The 17370-nt window shown below is 43.7% G+C and overlaps 4 non-coding genes across 4 annotated transcripts; all 4 read left to right on the top strand.

Moving 5' to 3' along the window:
- The first annotated feature begins 6296 nt into the window (after positions 1–6296).
- LOC141206452 (U2 spliceosomal RNA) lies at positions 6297–6487 on the top strand. The gene has a single exon (XR_012277009.1). It is a non-coding gene; the product is annotated as a U2 spliceosomal RNA (small nuclear RNA).
- A 1115-nt stretch (positions 6488–7602) lies between these two features.
- LOC141206453 (U2 spliceosomal RNA) lies at positions 7603–7793 on the top strand. Its single transcript, XR_012277010.1, has one exon. It is a non-coding gene; the product is annotated as a U2 spliceosomal RNA (small nuclear RNA).
- A 7515-nt stretch (positions 7794–15308) lies between these two features.
- Positions 15309–15499, top strand: LOC141206454 (U2 spliceosomal RNA). Its single transcript, XR_012277011.1, has one exon. It is a non-coding gene; the product is annotated as a U2 spliceosomal RNA (small nuclear RNA).
- A 1115-nt stretch (positions 15500–16614) lies between these two features.
- LOC141205982 (U2 spliceosomal RNA) lies at positions 16615–16805 on the top strand. The gene has a single exon (XR_012276651.1). It is a non-coding gene; the product is annotated as a U2 spliceosomal RNA (small nuclear RNA).
- Positions 16806–17370: the final 565 nt, after the last annotated feature.

Genomic DNA, 17370 nt, shown 5'->3' on the forward strand with positions numbered 1-17370 from the left:
GTGGAATAACACGCGATCAAAAAGACGTATATAAATAGAAATGATACCGCTGAAAACGTCATCTCGTCCCGCAAAAAACAAGCCGCCACATAGCTCCATCAGCCGAAAAATAAAAAAGTTATAGCTCTCAGAATAAAGCGATACTAAAAAATATTTATTTCTATAAAATAGCTTTTATTGTGTATAAGCGCCAAAACATAGAAAAATGATACAAATGTGGTACCGCTGTAAACGTACTGACCCGAAGAGTAAAGCTGCCTTATCAATTTTACCACACGCGGAACAGAATAAAAAAAAAAAAAAAAAAACAATTCCTGAATTGTTGGTTTTTGTTTATTCTGCCTCCCAAAAATCGGAATAGAAAGCGATCAAAAAATGTCACGTGCCTGAAAATGGCACCAATAACAACGTCAAGTCATCCCGCAAAAAACGAGCCGTCACATGACTGTCTGCCAAAATCTGGAAAAATTATAGCTCTCAAAATATGGCGATGCAAAAACTAGATTTTACAAAAAATGCGTCTTTTAGTGTGTGACAGCTGTCAGTCATAAAAACCCCATATGATTCTGGCATTGCTGTAATCACACCGACCCGAAGAATAAAGTCGTCTAATCACTTATACCGCACAAGGAACGGCGTCAAAAATAAACTCTTGAGTTAGGATTGGGCTAGGGTTAGGGCTGGGTTTGGGGCTAGGGCTGTGCTGGGGCTAGGGTTGTGCTGGGGCTAGGGTTGTGCTGGGGCTAGGGTTGTGCTAGGGTTAGGGCTGGGGTTGGGATTTTTTTCAAAAGTAAGAAAAAAAGATGACGATATGGCGACTAGTGTTGAGAGCAAGTGCTCGCTACTTGAGTTTGCATCGGGTGCTCTGGTATGCATTTAGTATCGTGGGTATTTGAGTGACATGCTCGAGTCTCTGCCCCATATGCTTCGCGGCCAAAAAACTTTACGGGGATTGCCTGCCATGCACGAGCGATCCCCGCATGTTTTTTTTTGGGTGTCTAATAACCGTGAAACATGCGGAGCAGGGACTCAAGCATGTCACTCGAGCACACGCTGTACATGGTGCATACCTGAGTACCCGATGCAAACTCAAGTAGCGAGCACTTGCGCTCAAGAATAATGAAAACTTATTCAATATGATGACCTAATGTAAACAAATAATGTGCCGTACCTCTGGGTTCAAAATGTTCACTATACACCTTAATAAAATCTTTGAGGGGTATAGTTTCCAAAATGGGGACACTTGTGGGGGAGCTCCACTGTTTAGGCACATCACGGGCTCTCCAAACGCGACATGGTGTCCGCTAACAAATTGAATGGAAAATCGGCTCAAATTGTTAGCGGACACCACATTGCGTTTGGAGAGCCCCTCTGTGCCCAAACTTTGGAGCTCCCCCACAAGTGACCCCATTTTGGAAACTAGACCCCCCAAGGCACCTTTCTAGATGCATAGTGAGCACTTGGAACCCCCAGGTGCTTCACAAATTGATTCATAAAAATGAAAAAGTGAAAAAAAAAACACTTTTTCATTTTTATGAATCAATTTGTGAAGCACCTGGGGTTCCAAGTGCTCACTATGAATCTAGAAAGGTGCCTTGGGGGGTCTAGTTTCCAAAATGGGGTCACTTGTGGGGGAGCTCCAATGTTTGGGCACACAGGGACTCTCTAAATGCAACATGGTATCCGCTAACAAATTGAATGGAAAATCGGCTCAAATTGTTAGCGGACACCACATTGCGTTTGGAGAGCCCCTCTGTGCCCAAACTTTGGAGCTCCCCCACAAGTGACCCCATTTTGGAAACTAGACCCCCCAAGGCACCTTTCTAGATGCATAGTGAGCACTTGGAACCCCCAGGTGCTTCACAAATTGATTCGTAAAAATGAAAAAGTGAAAAAAAAAACACTTTTTCATTTTTATGAATCAATTTGTGAAGCACCTGGGGTTCCAAGTGCTCACTATGAATCTAGATAGGTGCCTTGGGGGGTCTAGTTTCCAAAATGGGGTCACTTGTGGGGGAGCTCCAATGTTTGGGCACACAGGGACTCTCTAAATGCAACATGGTATCCGCTAACAAATTGAATGGAAAATCGGCTCAAATTGTTAGCGGACACCACATTGCGTTTGGAAAGCCCCTCTGTGCCCAAACTTTGGAGCTCCCCCACAAGTGACCCCATTTTGGAAACTAGACCCCCCAAGGCACCTTTCTAGATGCATAGTGAGCACTTGGAACCCCCAGGTGCTTCACAAATTAATTCGTAAAAATGAAAAAGTGAAAAAAAAAACACTTTTTCATTTTTATGAATCAATTTGTGAAGCACCTGGGGTTCCAAGTGCTCACTATGAATCTAGATAGGTGCCTTGGGGGGTCTAGTTTCCAAAATGGGGTCACTTGTGGGGGAGCTCCAATGTTTGGGCACACAGGGACTCTCCAAATGCAACATGATATCCGCTAACAAATTGTCGGCTCAAATTGTTAGCGGATATCATGTTGCATTTGGAGAGTCCCTGTGTGCCCAAACATTGGAGCTCCTCCACAAGTGACCCCATTTTGGAAACTAGACCCCCCAAGGCACCTATCTAGATGCATAGTGAGCACTTGGAACCCCTAGGTGCTTCACAAATTAATTCGTAAAAATGAAAAAGTGTTTTTTTTTTCACTTTTTCATTATTACGAATCAATTTGTGAAGCACCTGGGGGTTCCAAGTGCTCACTATGCATCTAGAAAGGTGCCTTTGGGGGTCTAGTTTCCAAAATGGGGTCACTTGTGGGGGAGCTCCAAAGTTTGGGCACAGAGGGGCTCTCCAAACGCAATGTGGCGTCCGCTAACAATTTGAGCCGATTTTCCATTCAATTTGTTAGCGGATACCATGTTGCATTTAGAGAGTCCCTGTGTGCCCAAACATTGGAGCTCCCCCACAAGTGACCCCATTTTGGAAACTAGACCCCCCAAGGCACCTATCTAGATGCATAGTAAGCACTTGGAACCCCTAGGTGCTTCACAAATTGATTCGTAAAAATGAAAAAGTGTTTTTTTTTTCACTTTTTCATTATTACGAATCAATTTGTGAAGCACCTGGGGGTTCCAAGTGCTCACTATGCATCTAGAAAGGTGCCTTGGGGGGTTTAGTTTCCAAAATGGGGTCACTTGTGGGGGAGCTCCAAAGTTTGGGCACAGAGGGGCTCTCCAAACGCAATGTGGCGTCCGCTAACAATTTGAGCCGATTTTCCATTCAATTTGTTAGCGGATACCATGTTGCATTTAGAGAGTCCCTGTGTGCCCAAACATTGGAGCTCCCCCACAAGTGACCCCATTTTGGAAACTAGACCCCCCAAGGCACCTATCTAGATGCATAGTGAGCACTTGGAACCCCTAGGTGCTTCACAAATTGATTCGTAAAAATGAAAAAGTGTTTTTTTTTTCACTTTTTCATTATTACGAATCAATTTGTGAAGCACCTGGGGGTTCCAAGTGCTCACTATGCATCTAGAAAGGTGCCTTGGGGGGTCTAGTTTCCAAAATGGGGTCACTTGTGGGGGAGCTCCAAAGTTTGGGCACAGAGAAGCTCTCCAAACGCAATGTGGTGTCCGCTAACAATTTGAGCCGATTTTCCATTCAATTTGTTAGCGGACACCATGTTGCATTTAGAGAGCCGCTGTGTGCCCAAATATTGGAGCTCCCCCACAAGTGACCCCATTTTGGAAACTAGACCACCCAAGGCACCTATCTAGATGCATAGTGAGCACTTGGAACCCTCAGGTGCTTCACAAATTGATTCATACAAATGAAAAAGTGTTTTTTTTTTCACTTTTTCATTGTTACGAATCAATTTGTGAAGCACCTGGGGGTTCCAAGTGCTCACTATGCATCTAGATAGGTGCCTTGGGGGGTCTAGTTTCCAAAATGGGGTCACTTGTGGGGGAGCTCCAATGTTTGGGCACACAGGGACTCTCTAAATGCAACATGGTGTCCTCTAACAAATTTAACGGAAAATCGGCTCAAATTGTTAGCGACACCATGTTGCGTTTGGAGAGCCGCTGTGTGCCCAAACATTGGAGCTCCCCCACAAGTGACCCCATTTTGGAAACTAGACCCCCCAAGGCACCTATCTAGATGCATTGTGAGCACTTGGAACACTCAGGTGCTTCACAAATTGATTCATAAAAATGAAAAAGTGTTTTTTTTTTCACTTTTTCATTGTTACGAATCAATTTGTGAAGCACCTGGGGGTTGCAAGTGCTCACTATGCATCTAGAAAGGTGCCTTGGGGGGTCTAGTTTCCAAAATGGGGTCACTTGTGGGGGAGCTCCAAAGTTTGGGCACACATGGGCTCTCCAAACACAACATGGCGTCCGCTAATTATTCAAGCAAATTTTACAATCAAAAAGTCAAATAGCGCTCCTTCCCTTCCGAGCCCTGCCGTGCGCCCAAACAGTATTTTTTCCCCAAATATTGGGTATCTGCGTGCCCAGGGGAAATTGCACAACAAATTTTGCGGTCCATTTTTTCTTGTTACCCCTGTGAAAATAAAAAAAATTGGGTCTAAATTAACATTTTTGTGAAAAAAGTTAAATGTTCATTTTTTTCTTCCACATTCAAAAAATTCCTGTGAAGCACCTGAAGGGTTAATAAAGTTCTTGAATGTGGTTTTGAGCACCTTGAGGGGTGCAGTTTTTAGAATGGTGTCACTTTTGGGTATTTTCTGTCATAAAGACCTCTCAAAGTGACTTCAAATGTGATGTGGTCCCTAAAAAAATGGTTTTGTAAATTTTGTTGGAAAAATGAGAAATCGCTGGTCAATTTTAACCCTTATAGCTCCCTAACAAAAAAAAATTTTGGTTCCAAAATTGTGCTGATGTAAAGTAGACATGTGGGAAATGTTATTTATTAACTCTTTTGTGTGACATATCGCTCTGATTTCAGGGCTTAAAAATTCAAATTTTGAAAATTGCAAAATTTTCAAAATTTTCGCCAAATTTCCGTTTTTTTCACAAATAAACGCAAGTGATATCGAAGAAATTTTTCCACAATCATGAAGTACAATATGTCACGAAAAAACAGTCTCAGAATCAGGGGGATCCGTTGAAGCGTTCGAGAGTAATTACCTCATAAAGTGACAGTGGTCAGAATTGTAAAAATTGGCCCGGTCATTAACGTGCAAACCACCCGCGGGGCTTAAGGGGTTAATGCAGTTTCTAAAATCAGAAAGAATTGAATTCAATGTTTTTTGTTCATTTTGCTTGTTTGTCGGATTTTGGGATGGACTCTTTGGCTTTGCTTTTCTTCTCCTCATTGGATTTTTCATGTTCAAAGTTGCAGAAGCCAGATTACAAGCTCATTTTGGTTCAACTTCAGCAACTGTGCATTGCATTGCCATGTAATGTGATGCAATGCTATCTTTCTAGCTCTCCCTTTTTACTTCCTTTTGGATAAACAGACATATTAGGCAAGCATTTTGGAGCTTTCACCTAAATAACTACAGGTGGTGAGATAAGCTGCACAATATAATTGACCTTTCAGTATATTGTTGCACACACACCATCTATTTAGCAAATGCCCTTGTTATCAACAGCAGCCTTTTAAACTCACCTGAGCTAACAGGTATGTGCGCTGGTTACTCTGCTGCGCTTAAAATTTCTTTTTTGGTTTGCTACAATGCCTTTTCTGAAACGTTGTCTCCTTCTGCTGGAACACTGACTTCTTTCATTTAATGCCTGCAGACTATAAAAGAGAACCCAACCCAAAAAGTTTGGTTGATTAGTCTGTGGCATTCTGTTAAACTGTTGCTTATGGCGGTCTCTGTGAGCTTCTCAGCGACATTCAGCCAGCCAGGTATCCTGCCTGCAGTAGATGGAATGTGGCAATGGAACGCTGGCTGCGCGTGTCATAATAGGCTCTGAGCCTTTATATACCTGTGCACAGCAGCAGCCACCTTCAGTCTGCTGCTGGACAGCCAGCAGTAGCAGCAGCAGGAGAGGTATGTAATCAGGAGCCCTCCTGCTAAGGGTAGACAGCTGCTCGTTCCACCCCACCCCCCGCCTTAATTGGTTCTCCTCCCTTCCAACGGTGTTGAGGCGGGTGGGAACAGCAGGGGGTGAAGGTGCTGTGTTTAAAGAGGTGGAGTTATGCAGATCTAAAACGCGTGGATTGCAGCAGCAGCAAGCCGAAAAGTGCAGGCATGTAAGGGATCTAGAGGTTGACAACATGTCTTCTTAACGGGAGTCCAGGAGCTCATCTCCACAAATGGACTTTTCAGGATCCTTGGGTGGCTCCGTAGTTTGAAACCAATTCTGGTTATCGCTTCTCGGCCTTTTGGCTAAGATCAAGTGTAGTATCTGTTCTTATCAGTTTAATATCTGATACGTCCCCTATCTGGGGACCATATATTAAATGGATTTTTAGAACAGGGAGATGGAAAAAGAGCTTGCTCTGTCCACTCCACGCATTGACCTGGTATTGCAGTATCTCCAGGACCGGTGCACCCCTTCTTTAATGCAGTTTCTAAAATCAGAAAGAATTGAATTCAATGTTTTTTGTTCATTTTGCTTGTTTGTCGGATTTTGGGATGGACTCTTTGGCTTTGCTTTTCTTCTCCTCATTGGATTTTTCATGTTCAAAGTTGCAGAAGCCAGATTACAAGCTCATTTTGGTTCAACTTCAGCAACTGTGCATTGCATTGCCATGTAATGTGATGCAATGCTATCTTTCTAGCTCTCCCTTTTTACTTCCTATTGGATAAACAGACATATTAGGCAAGCATTTTGGAGCTTTCACCTAAATAACTACAGGTGGTGAGATAAGCTGCACAATATAATTGACCTTTCAGTATATTGTTGCACACACACCATCTATTTAGCAAATGCCCTTGTTATCAACAGCAGCCTTTTAAACTCACCTGAGCTAACAGGTATGTGCGCTGGTTACTCTGCTGCGCTTAAAATTTCTTTTTTGGTTTGCTACAATGCCTTTTCTGAAACGTTGTCTCCCTCTGCTGGAACACTGACTTCTTTCATTTAATGCCTGCAGACTATAAAAGAGAACCCAACCCAAAAAGTTTGGTTGATTAGTCTGTGGCATTCTGTTAAACTGTTGCTTATGGCGGTCTCTGTGAGCTTCTCAGCGACATTCAGCCAGCCAGGTATCCTGCCTGCAGTAGATGGAATGTGGCAATGGAACGCTGGCTGCGCGTGTCATAATAGGCTCTGAGCCTTTATATACCTGTGCACAGCAGCAGCCACCTTCAGTCTGCTGCTGGACAGCCAGCAGCAGCAGCAGCAGGAGAGGTATGTAATCAGGAGCCCTCCTGCTAAGGGTAGACAGCTGCTCGTTCCACCCCACCCCCCGCCTTAATTGGTTCTCCTCCCTTCCAACGGTGTTGAGGCGGGTGGGAACAGCAGGGGGTGAAGGTGCTGTGTTTAAAGAGGTGGAGTTATGCAGATCTAAAACGCGTGGATTGCAGCAGCAGCAAGCCGAAAAGTGCAGGCATGTAAGGGATCTAGAGGTTGACAACATGTCTTCTTAACGGGAGTCCAGGAGCTCATCTCCACAAATGGACTTTTCAGGATCCTTGGGTGGCTCCGTAGTTTGAAACCAATTCTGGTTATCGCTTCTCGGCCTTTTGGCTAAGATCAAGTGTAGTATCTGTTCTTATCAGTTTAATATCTGATACGTCCCCTATCTGGGGACCATATATTAAATGGATTTTTAGAACAGGGAGATGGAAAAAGAGCTTGCTCTGTCCACTCCACGCATTGACCTGGTATTGCAGTATCTCCAGGACCGGTGCACCCCTTCTTTAACCCCTTAATAACATCTGACGTACTAATACGCGTCTGTGCCCTGGGACTTAAGAGCCAGACCCGTATTAGTACGTCATCGCGATCGCGCCCGCACACAGGCTGTGCGGGCGCGATCGCCGCCGGGTGTCAGCTGATTGTCACAGCTGACACCCGGTACTATGTGCAGGGAGCGGTCACGCACCGCTCCCAGCACATTAACCCCCGCGATGCTGCGATCGAAGTCGATCGAAGTCGATCGCGGCATTGCGGGGGCAAGGGGAGGTGATCGGCGATACTCACCTCCTCTTCCGGCTTCCAGCGCAGTCTGCAAAGGCTTCCCGGGTGTTGCCATGACGACCCGATGTCGTCATGACAACATCCGGGTCACCAGAGAGCAGGAAGATTGCTTGGACATGCGCAGTGCATCTCCAAGCAATCTTCACACTGTGCACTTCTGACAGCCTTCATGGCATAGGGATGGTGCTCCATTCCTGTGCCATGCAGGCGATCAGAAAAAAAAAAGTGAAAGTCCCAGAGTGGGACAAAGTAATAAAGTGTATAAACTGTGTGAAAGTGGAAAAAAAAAAAAAAAAAAAATGTGCAAAAATATTATAAAAAAATAAAAAAAATAATACACCAAAAATAAAAATATAATGTACCCATCAATAAATATTATTATAAAAAAAATAAAAAAAAAACAATAAAAGTACACATATTTGGTATCGCCGCATCCGGAACAACCTGACCTATAAAACTGTCCCACTAGTTAACCCCTTCAGTGAACACGGTAAAAAAAAAAAAAAAAAAAACAAGCAAAAAACAATGCTTTATCACCATACCGCCAAACAAAAAGTGGAATAACACGCGATCAAAAAGACGTATATAAATAGAAATGATACCGCTGAAAACGTCATCTCGTCCCGCAAAAAACAAGCCGCCACATAGCTCCATCAGCCGAAAAATAAAAAAGTTATAGCTCTCAGAATAAAGCGATACTAAAAAATATTTATTTCTATAAAATAGCTTTTATTGTGTATAAGCGCCAAAACATAGAAAAATGATACAAATGTGGTACCGCTGTAAACGTACTGACCCGAAGAGTAAAGCTGCCTTATCAATTTTACCACACGCGGAACAGAATAAAAAAAAAAAAAAAAAAAACAATTCCTGAATTGTTGGTTTTTGTTTATTCTGCCTCCCAAAAATCGGAATAGAAAGCGATCAAAAAATGTCACGTGCCTGTAAATGGCACCAATAACAACGTCAAGTCATCCCGCAAAAAACGAGCCGTCACATGACTGTCTGCCAAAATCTGGAAAAATTATAGCTCTCAAAATATGGCGATGCAAAAACTAGATTTTACAAAAAATGCGTCTTTTAGTGTGTGACAGCTGTCAGTCATAAAAACCCCATATGATTCTGGCATTGCTGTAATCACACCGACCCGAAGAATAAAGTCGTCTAATCACTTATACCGCACAAGGAACGGCGTCAAAAATAAACTCTTGAGTTAGGATTGGGCTAGGGTTAGGGCTGGGTTTGGGGCTAGGGCTGTGCTGGGGCTAGGGTTGTGCTGGGGCTAGGGTTGTGCTGGGGCTAGGGTTGTGCTAGGGTTAGGGCTGGGGTTGGGATTTTTTTCAAAAGTAAGAAAAAAAGATGACGATATGGCGACTAGTGTTGAGAGCAAGTGCTCGCTACTTGAGTTTGCATCGGGTGCTCTGGTATGCATTTAGTATCGTGGGTATTTGAGTGACATGCTCGAGTCTCTGCCCCATATGCTTCGCGGCCAAAAAACTTTACGGGGATTGCCTGCCATGCACGAGCGATCCCCGCATGTTTTTTTTTGGGTGTCTAATAACCGTGAAACATGCGGAGCAGGGACTCAAGCATGTCACTCGAGCACACGCTGTACATGGTGCATACCTGAGTACCCGATGCAAACTCAAGTAGCGAGCACTTGCGCTCAAGAATAATGAAAACTTATTCAATATGATGACCTAATGTAAACAAATAATGTGCCGTACCTCTGGGTTCAAAATGTTCACTATACACCTTAATAAAATCTTTGAGGGGTATAGTTTCCAAAATGGGGACACTTGTGGGGGAGCTCCACTGTTTAGGCACATCACGGGCTCTCCAAACGCGACATGGTGTCCGCTAACAAATTGAATGGAAAATCGGCTCAAATTGTTAGCGGACGCCATGTTGCGTTTGGAGAGCCCCTGTGTGTCCAAACATTGGAGCTCCCCCACAAGTGACCCCATTTTGGAAACTAGACCCCCCAAGGCACCTATCTAGATGCATAGTGAGCACTTAGAACCCCCAGGTGCTTCACAAATTGATTCGTAAAAATGAAAAAGTGAAAATAAAACACTTTTTCATTTTTATGAATCAATTTGTGAAGCACCTGGGGTTCCAAGTGCTCACTATGAATCTAGATAGGTGCCTTGGGGGGTCTAGTTTCCAAAATGGGGTCACTTGTGGGGGAGCTCCAATGTTTGGGCACACAGGGACTCTCTAAATGCAACATGGTATCCGCTAACAAATTGAATGGAAAATCGGCTCAAATTGTTAGCGGACACCACATTGCGTTTGGAGAGCCCCTCTGTGCCCAAACTTTGGAGCTCCCCCACAAGTGACCCCATTTTGGAAACTAGACCCCCCAAGGCACCTTTCTAGATGCATAGTGAGCACTTGGAACCCCCAGGTGCTTCACAAATTGATTCATAAAAATGAAAAAGTGAAAAAAAAAACACTTTTTCATTTTTATGAATCAATTTGTGAAGCACCTGGGGTTCCAAGTGCTCACTATGAATCTAGAAAGGTGCCTTGGGGGGTCTAGTTTCCAAAATGGGGTCACTTGTGGGGGAGCTCCAATGTTTGGGCACACAGGGACTCTCTAAATGCAACATGGTATCCGCTAACAAATTGAATGGAAAATCGGCTCAAATTGTTAGCGGACACCACATTGCGTTTGGAGAGCCCCTCTGTGCCCAAACTTTGGAGCTCCCCCACAAGTGACCCCATTTTGGAAACTAGACCCCCCAAGGCACCTTTCTAGATGCATAGTGAGCACTTGGAACCCCCAGGTGCTTCACAAATTGATTCGTAAAAATGAAAAAGTGAAAAAAAAAACACTTTTTCATTTTTATGAATCAATTTGTGAAGCACCTGGGGTTCCAAGTGCTCACTATGAATCTAGATAGGTGCCTTGGGGGGTCTAGTTTCCAAAATGGGGTCACTTGTGGGGGAGCTCCAATGTTTGGGCACACAGGGACTCTCTAAATGCAACATGGTATCCGCTAACAAATTGAATGGAAAATCGGCTCAAATTGTTAGCGGACACCACATTGCGTTTGGAAAGCCCCTCTGTGCCCAAACTTTGGAGCTCCCCCACAAGTGACCCCATTTTGGAAACTAGACCCCCCAAGGCACCTTTCTAGATGCATAGTGAGCACTTGGAACCCCCAGGTGCTTCACAAATTAATTCGTAAAAATGAAAAAGTGAAAAAAAAAACACTTTTTCATTTTTATGAATCAATTTGTGAAGCACCTGGGGTTCCAAGTGCTCACTATGAATCTAGATAGGTGCCTTGGGGGGTCTAGTTTCCAAAATGGGGTCACTTGTGGGGGAGCTCCAATGTTTGGGCACACAGGGACTCTCCAAATGCAACATGATATCCGCTAACAAATTGTCGGCTCAAATTGTTAGCGGATATCATGTTGCATTTGGAGAGTCCCTGTGTGCCCAAACATTGGAGCTCCTCCACAAGTGACCCCATTTTGGAAACTAGACCCCCCAAGGCACCTATCTAGATGCATAGTGAGCACTTGGAACCCCTAGGTGCTTCACAAATTAATTCGTAAAAATGAAAAAGTGTTTTTTTTTTCACTTTTTCATTATTACGAATCAATTTGTGAAGCACCTGGGGGTTCCAAGTGCTCACTATGCATCTAGAAAGGTGCCTTTGGGGGTCTAGTTTCCAAAATGGGGTCACTTGTGGGGGAGCTCCAAAGTTTGGGCACAGAGGGGCTCTCCAAACGCAATGTGGCGTCCGCTAACAATTTGAGCCGATTTTCCATTCAATTTGTTAGCGGATACCATGTTGCATTTAGAGAGTCCCTGTGTGCCCAAACATTGGAGCTCCCCCACAAGTGACCCCATTTTGGAAACTAGACCCCCCAAGGCACCTATCTAGATGGATAGTAAGCACTTGGAACCCCTAGGTGCTTCACAAATTGATTCGTAAAAATGAAAAAGTGTTTTTTTTTTCACTTTTTCATTATTACGAATCAATTTGTGAAGCACCTGGGGGTTCCAAGTGCTCACTATGCATCTAGAAAGGTGCCTTGGGGGGTTTAGTTTCCAAAATGGGGTCACTTGTGGGGGAGCTCCAAAGTTTGGGCACAGAGGGGCTCTCCAAACGCAATGTGGCGTCCGCTAACAATTTGAGCCGATTTTCCATTCAATTTGTTAGCGGATACCATGTTGCATTTAGAGAGTCCCTGTGTGCCCAAACATTGGAGCTCCCCCACAAGTGACCCCATTTTGGAAACTAGACCCCCCAAGGCACCTATCTAGATGCATAGTGAGCACTTGGAACCCCTAGGTGCTTCACAAATTGATTCGTAAAAATGAAAAAGTGTTTTTTTTTTCACTTTTTCATTATTACGAATCAATTTGTGAAGCACCTGGGGGTTCCAAGTGCTCACTATGCATCTAGAAAGGTGCCTTGGGGGGTCTAGTTTCCAAAATGGGGTCACTTGTGGGGGAGCTCCAAAGTTTGGGCACAGAGAAGCTCTCCAAACGCAATGTGGTGTCCGCTAACAATTTGAGCCGATTTTCCATTCAATTTGTTAGCGGACACCATGTTGCATTTAGAGAGCCGCTGTGTGCCCAAATATTGGAGCTCCCCCACAAGTGACCCCATTTTGGAAACTAGACCACCCAAGGCACCTATCTAGATGCATAGTGAGCACTTGGAACCCTCAGGTGCTTCACAAATTGATTCATACAAATGAAAAAGTGTTTTTTTTTTCACTTTTTCATTGTTACGAATCAATTTGTGAAGCACCTGGGGGTTCCAAGTGCTCACTATGCATCTAGATAGGTGCCTTGGGGGGTCTAGTTTCCAAAATGGGGTCACTTGTGGGGGAGCTCCAATGTTTGGGCACACAGGGACTCTCTAAATGCAACATGGTGTCCTCTAACAAATTTAACGGAAAATCGGCTCAAATTGTTAGCGACACCATGTTGCGTTTGGAGAGCCGCTGTGTGCCCAAACATTGGAGCTCCCCCACAAGTGACCCCATTTTGGAAACTAGACCCCCCAAGGCACCTATCTAGATGCATTGTGAGCACTTGGAACACTCAGGTGCTTCACAAATTGATTCATAAAAATGAAAAAGTGTTTTTTTTTTCACTTTTTCATTGTTACGAATCAATTTGTGAAGCACCTGGGGGTTGCAAGTGCTCACTATGCATCTAGAAAGGTGCCTTGGGGGGTCTAGTTTCCAAAATGGGGTCACTTGTGGGGGAGCTCCAAAGTTTGGGCACACATGGGCTCTCCAAACACAACATGGCGTCCGCTAATTATTCAAGCAAATTTTACAATCAAAAAGTCAAATAGTGCTCCTTCCCTTCCGAGCCCTGCCGTGCGCCCAAACAGTATTTTTTCCCCAAATATTGGGTATCTGCGTGCCCAGGGGAAATTGCACAACAAATTTTGCGGTCCATTTTTTCTTGTTACCCCTGTGAAAATAAAAAAAATTGGGTCTAAATTAACATTTTTGTGAAAAAAGTTAAATGTTCATTTTTTTCTTCCACATTCAAAAAATTCCTGTGAAGCACCTGAAGGGTTAATAAAGTTCTTGAATGTGGTTTTGAGCACCTTGAGGGGTGCAGTTTTTAGAATGGTGTCACTTTTGGGTATTTTCTGTCATAAAGACCTCTCAAAGTGACTTCAAATGTGATGTGGTCCCTAAAAAAATGGTTTTGTAAATTTTGTTGGAAAAATGAGAAATCGCTGGTCAATTTTAACCCTTATAGCTCCCTAACAAAAAAAAATTTTGGTTCCAAAATTGTGCTGATGTAAAGTAGACATGTGGGAAATGTTATTTATTAACTCTTTTGTGTGACATATCGCTCTGATTTCAGGGCTTAAAAATTCAAATTTTGAAAATTGCAAAATTTTCAAAATTTTCGCCAAATTTCCGTTTTTTTCACAAATAAACGCAAGTGATATCGAAGAAATTTTTCCACAATCATGAAGTACAATATGTCACGAAAAAACAGTCTCAGAATCAGGGGGATCCGTTGAAGCGTTCGAGAGTAATTACCTCATAAAGTGACAGTGGTCAGAATTGTAAAAATTGGCCCGGTCATTAACGTGCAAACCACCCGCGGGGCTTAAGGGGTTAATGCAGTTTCTAAAATCAGAAAGAATTTAATTCAATGTTTTTTGTTCATTTTGCTTGTTTGTCGGATTTTGGGATGGACTCTTTGGCTTTGCTTTTCTTCTCCTCATTGGATTTTTCATGTTCAAAGTTGCAGAAGCCAGATTACAAGCTCATTTTGGTTCAACTTCAGCAACTGTGCATTGCATTGCCATGTAATGTGATGCAATGCTATCTTTCTAGCTCTCCCTTTTTACTTCCTTTTGGATAAACAGACATATTAGGCAAGCATTTTGGAGCTTTCACCTAAATAACTACAGGTGGTGAGATAAGCTGCACAATATAATTGACCTTTCAGTATATTGTTGCACACACACCATCTATTTAGCAAATGCCCTTGTTATCAACAGCAGCCTTTTAAACTCACCTGAGCTAACAGGTATGTGCGCTGGTTACTCTGCTGCGCTTAAAATTTCTTTTTTGGTTTGCTACAATGCCTTTTCTGAAACGTTGTCTCCTTCTGCTGGAACACTGACTTCTTTCATTTAATGCCTGCAGACTATAAAAGAGAACCCAACCCAAAAAGTTTGGTTGATTAGTCTGTGGCATTCTGTTAAACTGTTGCTTATGGCGGTCTCTGTGAGCTTCTCAGCGACATTCAGCCAGCCAGGTATCCTGCCTGCAGTAGATGGAATGTGGCAATGGAACGCTGGCTGCGCGTGTCATAATAGGCTCTGAGCCTTTATATACCTGTGCACAGCAGCAGCCACCTTCAGTCTGCTGCTGGACAGCCAGCAGCAGCAGCAGCAGGAGAGGTATGTAATCAGGAGCCCTCCTGCTAAGGGTAGACAGCTGCTCGTTCCACCCCACCCCCCGCCTTAATTGGTTCTCCTCCCTTCCAACGGTGTTGAGGCGGGTGGGAACAGCAGGGGGTGAAGGTGCTGTGTTTAAAGAGGTGGAGTTATGCAGATCTAAAACGCGTGGATTGCAGCAGCAGCAAGCCGAAAAGTGCAGGCATGTAAGGGATCTAGAGGTTGACAACATGTCTTCTTAACGGGAGTCCAGGAGCTCATTTCCACAAATGGACTTTTCAGGATCCTTGGGTGGCTCCGTAGTTTGAAACCAATTCTGGTTATCGCTTCTCGGCCTTTTGGCTAAGATCAAGTGTAGTATCTGTTCTTATCAGTTTAATATCTGATACGTCCCCTATCTGGGGACCATATATTAAATGGATTTTTAGAACAGGGAGATGGAAAAAGAGCTTGCTCTGTCCACTCCACGCATTGACCTGGTATTGCAGTATCTCCAGGACCGGTGCACCCCTTCTTTAATGCAGTTTCTAAAATCAGAAAGAATTGAATTCAATGTTTTTTGTTCATTTTGCTTGTTTGTCGGATTTTGGGATGGACTCTTTGGCTTTGCTTTTCTTCTCCTCATTGGATTTTTCATGTTCAAAGTTGCAGAAGCCAGATTACAAGCTCATTTTGGTTCAACTTCAGCAACTGTGCATTGCATTGCCATGTAATGTGATGCAATGCTATCTTTCTAGCTCTCCCTTTTTACTTCCTTTTGGATAAACAGACATATTAGGCAAGCATTTTGGAGCTTTCACCTAAATAACTACAGGTGGTGAGATAAGCTGCACAATATAATTGACCTTTCAGTATATTGTTGCACACACACCATCTATTTAGCAAATGCCCTTGTTATCAACAGCAGCCTTTTAAACTCACCTGAGCTAACAGGTATGTGCGCTGGTTACTCTGCTGCGCTTAAAATTTCTTTTTTGGTTTGCTACAATGCCTTTTCTGAAACGTTGTCTCCTTCTGCTGGAACACTGACTTCTTTCATTTAATGCCTGCAGACTATAAAAGAGAACCCAACCCAAAAAGTTTGGTTGATTAGTCTGTGGCATTCTGTTAAACTGTTGCTTATGGCGGTCTCTGTGAGCTTCTCAGCGACATTCAGCCAGCCAGGTATCCTGCCTGCAGTAGATGGAATGTGGCAATGGAACGCTGGCTGCGCGTGTCATAATAGGCTCTGAGCCTTTATATACCTGTGCACAGCAGCAGCCACCTTCAGTCTGCTGCTGGACAGCCAGCAGCAGCAGCAGCAGGAGAGGTATGTAATCAGGAGCCCTCCTGCTAAGGGTAGACAGCTGCTCGTTCCACCCCACCCCCCGCCTTAATTGGTTCTCCTCCCTTCCAACGGTGTTGAGGCGGGTGGGAACAGCAGGGGGTGAAGGTGCTGTGTTTAAAGAGGTGGAGTTATGCAGATCTAAAACGCGTGGATTGCAGCAGCAGCAAGCCGAAAAGTGCAGGCATGTAAGGGATCTAGAGGTTGACAACATGTCTTCTTAACGGGAGTCCAGGAGCTCATCTCCACAAATGGACTTTTCAGGATCCTTGGGTGGCTCCGTAGTTTGAAACCAATTCTGGTTATCGCTTCTCGGCCTTTTGGCTAAGATCAAGTGTAGTATCTGTTCTTATCAGTTTAATATCTGATACGTCCCCTATCTGGGGACCATATATTAAATGGATTTTTAGAACAGGGAGATGGAAAAAGAGCTTGCTCTGTCCACTCCACGCATTGACCTGGTATTGCAGTATCTCCAGGACCGGTGCACCCCCTTCTTTAATGCAGTTTCTAAAATCAGAAAGAATTGAATTCAATGTTTTTTGTTCATTTTGCTTGTTTGTCGGATTTTGGGATGGACTCTTTGGCTTTGCTTTTCTTCTCCTCATTGGATTTTTCATGTTCAAAGTTGCAGAAGCCAGATTACAAGCTCATTTTGGTTCAACTTCAGCAACTGTGCATTGCATTGCCATGTAATGTGATGCAATGCTATCTTTCTAGCTCTCCCTTTTTACTTCCTTTTGGATAAACAGACATATTAGGCAAGCATTTTGGAGCTTTCACCTAAATAACTACAGGTGGTGAGATAAGCTGCACAATATAATTGACCTTTCAGTATATTGTTGCACACACGCCATCTATTTAGCAAATGCCCTTGTTATCAACAGCAGCCTTTTAAACTCACCTGAGCTAACAGGTATGTGCGCTGGTTACTCTGCTGCGCTTAAAATTTCTTTTTTGGTTTGCTACAATGCCTTTTCTGAAACGTTGTCTCCTTCTGCTGGAACACTGACTTCTTTCATTTAATGCCTGCAGACTATAAAAGAGAACCCAACCCAAA

Source organism: Phyllobates terribilis, unplaced genomic scaffold, assembly GCF_046119375.1.
Source record: "Phyllobates terribilis strain yellow unplaced genomic scaffold, ASM4611937v1 Scaffold_142__1_contigs__length_4687701, whole genome shotgun sequence".
NCBI lineage: Eukaryota > Metazoa > Chordata > Amphibia > Anura > Dendrobatidae > Phyllobates > Phyllobates terribilis.